This window comes from Pygoscelis adeliae, unplaced genomic scaffold (genome assembly GCF_000699105.1).
Source record: "Pygoscelis adeliae isolate BGI_AS28 unplaced genomic scaffold, ASM69910v1 Scaffold71, whole genome shotgun sequence".
Classification (NCBI taxonomy): domain Eukaryota; kingdom Metazoa; phylum Chordata; class Aves; order Sphenisciformes; family Spheniscidae; genus Pygoscelis; species Pygoscelis adeliae.
Window position 1 is genome coordinate 13,257,745 of NW_008824356.1, and position 6,477 is coordinate 13,264,221.

Sequence of the window (6,477 nt, forward strand, 5' to 3'; positions counted from 1 at the left end):
GCTGAAAGCAAAACAACACTAGAAAATAACACTTTTCTTGTTTCGAAAAACGGTACCACTGATGTAGTATGTAAAATATCGGTAAACTCCTTCAACACGCGTGACAAGAGGGAATCGAAATGCTGCGAGGGTCTACAGCCCTCAGCTGAAGTGGGAAGAGCTGAAAGACCGAGACGTGCGCTGAGAGATGCTAACTGTGAATCTTTTAAAGTCCCCGAATCTAACTGCTCTCTTGAACCGCAGACTTCAAGCTGGCCACACAAGAGCGCTGCGTGCTGGTAAAACCCTGCTGACCTGAAGAGGAACAAGACCAGGCTTGCCCTGGAGTCCTGCGAAGTCCAATCTCGGGTACACAGCGCAGGACTCGAGGAGGTCAGACTGCCTGCCTTGTGCAAAAAGCATACCCTGGCTTTTAGACCCCCAAACTGAGTATGTTGGGTTTTTTCTGCTCAGTAATTCTGTGTCATACCTGTCAGCCCCAGCTAGGTGCGTATTGCTTCCTCTATGTTCTCTCCAAACTGACTTGATATTTATAGTATGAGCACTTTTATTTACCCATCCTGTGTTTTACCAAAGACATAGCTTGTAAAACCATTTCTGGTGGTACCTGAAGCTGCCGCCTTCCCACAGCAGACAAAATAAATGCCTGTGAATACGTCCAAGAAAATATAATAAATGCCTGTGAGTATACCCAAGAAAGTTCAGATCCAGACATGTATATGCAATTGCATTTAGAAATCATGCTTCTTACAGTAAAGAAATTATGAAAATTTGTAGTATTTAATTTTAATGTGATTTGCAACAACCTCCTTTTCATACCATTTGCACATGGTCAGCTTTTAACTAAAAGCATAATTATCAAAGAAGTAAGCACCAGAACAACAATTTAAAACACATACAAAGGTACAGGCAACTAAAGACACCAGGATGTTTAATGCCTCCGTTATCATGTGTATTTCTAAAGCACTCTTCATAGCCACAAAGCGCTTGACTCTCAGCAACACAGACCACAGAAGGAAATTTCTAAGCTCAAGCATTTCCAAATGTTCCTTTAGGCTGACTGTAAATGGCATGATTCACCTCCCTCAGACTGTCCCCTAGCAACGTTTACAACCATCAACAAAGCTCCACCATTCATCTGCTGTCTGAAGTGTAAGTTGCTGAGGGATGGGAATAACAGAATTCACGAGGTTACAATACAAGAGTTAAACTCATGGTAATCAGGAAAGGGGCTTTTTCTCCTCCTTTGCTTGGGACTGTCATTAAGCAGCTTTCTTGTAAATATGACTCTACTGTTCATCAACCAACTTCTCAGCTATGAAGCAAGTTTACTTTAAATAGGCTCTGGAGCTGTAAACAACGGGTGCCAGGAAAAAAAAAAAAAAGGTGGCCAGAAGATAGCTTTGCTCCTCACAACATCCGATTCTGAAATGCTGTTTTCAATATTGTTCATTTTGTTTGGACAAAGGTGGTAAAGAAACTGCGTTAGAAAAATTTGAATGAAAATAAAAAGAAGCAAAACTATACGTGCTACCAAAACACAAAAAAAAACCCAGAAGTATTTTCTTATGTGCCTTAGATCAATCCGAATGCGGGGGGGGATGCTGGTGATTTACAGAGTCTCTGTGGCTGGTATCTGAAAGAAAACATTCAGAGAGAAACTCCCAGAAAACCTAGCATTAACCTTTGATACAGGGCAGGATGTTCATTCAGTGCTGAAATTTAAGCCAGCTGCATAGGCTCCTGACAAGATTAACATAATACAGAATCTAAAATACAAGGAGAGAGAGTTTGGGCAGAATATCTCATAAATGTCTGAGTCCATAGAAAATAGAGTGAAATACACGAGGCAAACAATGAAGTTAATACTAAGCAAAAGATACGGGGAGAAAATGAAGGGGCTCTTTGCATGAACTTGAAAGCAAGGGAGGAGTACTGGCATCCCAGGCAAACACAGGAACAATGGCATAACCTCCTTGACTTGAACCCTTCAGAGAAGCAACGAGTGCCACAGCAGAGGAGGAATGCTCATGAACCTGAAAGAAAAGAGAACAAATTCACTTAAGTTAGACTCATAAGCTAAAGAGGTGCTAGGAACAAAGGCTGGTCGCGGTGATCTAAAGTGGTGAGCTCAGGTACAGGAGTTTGGGAACTGCGTGTCCAGCAAACTGGGAAAGATGTCATTTGAAGCAGCAGCAGAGAGGGGAAGGTGTCTCGTAGATTTTAAAGGCACGATAGGGCCTGGTGTGTTGCGATTACTGAAGAGCCAAGGACCCAAATAATTGCGCAAAGGCTTGGGGACGTTATCCAAAAGCTTGGGTTCTCATCAAGCCACAGAACATAACCGAGGCAGATGATTGCCATGTGTGTTCCTCAGTTTCTCTCTCTTTGGCGGGAGGTAAAAGAAGAACTACATACACCAGCAGCATTAACTGGGAATCACGAGATGAGTAGAAGAACCAATAGAACCACGCTAGGGACTGCTACTGGCCATTCTAAAGGGGAAAAAGGGAAGTATAGAAAGAACTAAAATGTATCAAATGGAATCTCTTTTGATTATGTTAAAGATTTAATACTGATGATTTGAAAGTATTTTCAAATCATTAGTATCGATTCCTATCAATCATCACTAGCAAATGTCCTTATAAAATCAGAACGTGATTTTGAAGATCCAATGCTTTAGGGAATCATTCATTCTTCAGACTGCTGTTTCAGCATTTTAGTTAGACAAGAGTGTATCAATATCTATATTGATGACATTGGGGGCTAGATAAAAATAACAGGCAAGCACAGCCAAAAATTTTATAAGCGGCTTTGGAAAGTACTTAGGCTGGCTAGACTTGAAGAAAAGTGTAAATTCACACGCAGGGAAAACACACCAAGGAGAAGTTAACAAAGCCTCGGCAGGGAGGTAGATGACAGTAGGGCTGGGACCACCACCTCAGATATCTACCAAGAAGACAGCCGTTTCTTGGAACAGTGAACAATGTGGGGAACGGGGAAATTTGTGTCCGTGCTACCTGCTCAAACAGCACCCCGAATTCACTTCCATGTGCAAGAGACAGACACGGGAAGAATTTTAAGAATTTGGGGAACTAATGAAATTAAAGACTCCAGTTTTGAGGGGTTGTGACAGAAGGTGCGAAACTAAGGTTGTCCACAGTGATGACCCCAAAGAAGGGGTTAGAGAGAGCTGTTTTAGAAGAATATGGTAAAAATTGGTGATCAGTGGTTTATGTATCATGTGCAGTGACTTAATGTGCTGAAACACAGAAGGTGGCTTTGATTCTACTTGAATTATGTAAAAGTTTAAACTTATTTAGAGGTCAACGTGAACAGAAACTGACTAAATCACATGGGCTTGGCTCACTCTCTTAGGAGTGAGATGATTTTTCAATTACAGATGCTTGAGAGAATTGTTATTTGCATTATAACACCAGTGTTTCACAGATGCTGTAGTGACTGTAAACTCACTGTAGAGCATACAAGGACTCTACTTTGGTGACGCTACTGTTCAAAAGCCGTTCTGTTCCTTGGTTATACATGCCTCCCGCCTGTCCTCATACTCTGACGCAAGACCTGTAGGCAGATTATCAATCAGCATAACTCAGTTCTCTCACTATTTGATGTAGTAGTAGCTGCAGCGTCCAAAAAGCACAGAAGGAAGATCAGACACATGTTGTAGTGATTGTATTCACTACACTGTACACACTGTCATATCTGACCTACATCAGCCATCTAGCCGTACTTTGCTAGTGTCTACAAAGGCCGGTAGGATACTGCAAGCTGCCAGACACATTTCAATATTAGCGGCACCCTAAAACAGCCATAGCATATTATTACTGCAGTAGAGGGAGCCTTGACGCTCAGTGGGAAAGGTCTATCAACCGACCAGTTATTGAGAGGCGGGCTACGTTGTGATATGGTAGACTACCTTTCAAATGTCTGGATAATGGCTAGAAATAGATGAGGTGGTGATGTGAATGGCTTAGCTATCGACATCACACACCTAGCTTGCAAAGTTTCTCTGATTGCCAGGTATGGCTCTGGAGAAGGACAGGCAAGCTGAAGCTTGCTTTTACATTTGGAGCAGGTAACTGTAAGGACTGCCCAAAGACGTCAATGAACTACAAATTCAGGTCTTGCGGAGTGAGATGCTTTGCTGTTCTGGTAAGCAGTTTTATGTCCTCAGTTATAATATGCTGAATGTGGCATCCCCTCTCTTGGGTGTCTTTTGGTATTCTGGATTTTAATAGCCATCACAGCTGTCTGTAGCTGGCTCTTTTCAGAGCTCTACAAGAGGCTTCCCAAGGGCACTCTGGCAACCACCTGGCTTTCTTTGGCTAGTTTTTATTCATCACCAGTAGCCTGCTGATCCTTCCTGTACAGAAAAAGCAGTTCATTTTCCACAGTCTGCGGAAATTTGTCACTACACTTGCAGTACTCTAAGTCAATATCTTTGTTCCTGAAATAATTGATCTCTTAAGAGGATCCATATATTTAGGCATGTATTTAATTTATTTTTCCTTAAAATGATCTAATTAGCAATCCTGAGTTTGAGTAATATTGCTTCACTGTGAAGGCAAGTTGCAAGATGAACAAGATTTCTAAGAATCCATTGAGGCTTGTGGCACACTGAAAACAGGAGTAATTCTAGTAATCTCATTAGGGATGATACAATCAAAATAAACACACACAAATCTGTAGAATTTCTGCTGTTGTTCTGATGTTTATGATAAGAACTAAGAGATCTTGCAGTTTATCACAAAATTGTCAGCACATGTCAGCGTAGGGGCTAGCATAATTGCCCAATGATACAAAGGTGATTTGTCTTTTGATGGAGATGCTGTAGTTAGCCTGCTGTTCTCGGGTCTAGCATGCAAACTTGATGCTCTGGTTATTCCTAACTTTGATAGCAACATCGGGAAAAGGTCTGTCCTATTCTTGGATATCAAAAGAAGATATGGCTGCAGGTATCAAAATGACTCACCTCTTGCAGCTGGATAGCCAAAGACTGGCACCTTGCTTCTCCCTTACACTACTGCCATGCAAGTGGTCTCCCTCCCATCTTGACCCCTTTGAGTCTGTCTCAAAAGGTAGAAGAGCAATACAGTTATTAGGTGTCGAAAATAAGGATAGTTGGGTAGTGACTTGGGTAGAACTTGACCCAAGTTGTGGTCAGGGACAAGGGGCTGAAGCATGTTCCCCATAAAGCCATCAGGCACTTCATCTGGCATCTAGCGCTGCCAGGTTATGAGGTAGGAATGTGTTTTTCCCTGGGGTTACAATCAAGCATCCTTATATTAGCAATAGGCTGCAAAAGACAGCTCATAGCTCCAAACAAACTACACAACTACCACAGCCATTTCCTTCAGGTATCACATCACACATGATGTAGCCACAGTCACATACTGTCTCAGCTAAAGAGTTTTCAAGATAGATTTGCATGCAAACATGTCATGCAAGTGTAGCTCTTCCTTACTACAAAATTAACATGAATTAGATACCATTCAATCAGGAAAGTCAAACACACTAAATGTGTGGAGTTCAGTTCCTAGAGGCTTGAGTCTAGCTTAGGTCACTGGTGTTGGGCACCTCACTCTACAGGGAGGTCTTCTTTTGAATGTCCAAATATAGAAAGCTCATCTTATTCACCAAACTGAGCAAGAGGAAAGTCCAAGGTCAGCTAGTCGGACACTTGAGAGGTTCCACTTGTTGTCCTGCTCATAACAGTGAACAGTGAGGACTGTGGTTATTCTCACTCTGCTGTGCAGAACTTCTGTATGGCCCTGATGGATAACTGTATCAAAAAATAAATCCCACAACACAACTGGTCTAACAAAATACATGCATCTCCATACTTGCTTCCAAAGGAACACACGCTCTAAAGATGAAACAGTGCCTATATATTCAGATAAAGATATGGCTAGCTACATAAATACTAAGAAAATTTGAAAGGTGCTTTATAAAGAGCACACACATACAAAAACTTCTGAAGACAAACACTGTATTACTCTATTATTAGCTTTGGTACTTAGTTCTGCCCATGAAAAACAAACATTTACATCTTCCTTGTTTCTTACTGCAGGTAATCTACACCTTGAAGAAGCAGAAGATTTATTTCCATTTTGAGGCTAAACTCAAACATGCTAAAAGCTGTGCTCTGTTGTTGGTTTGTAATCAGCAGTTACTTCTTCAATAAGAATTGCAGCTTCCAGCTCTCCTGGCTAATCTACAAAATCCCGACCGATGGCAGCAGAGGAAGTCACTTCTGTTTTGGGGGAATCCTGGAGGTGGGGGGAGCCATGGGGAGGAAAAAAGCTTTTTTTCAGGACAAGACGATCTAACTTAACACCATTTTCAGACATGTAAAAGTAGAAGTGGATTGGAAATGTAGGTTTTTTTAAAGTTTCCCCCAAACGTTCATTGTTAGCATAGATTCCTGTGATTCGGTTCATCAGGAGCTGCTTCCAGTTA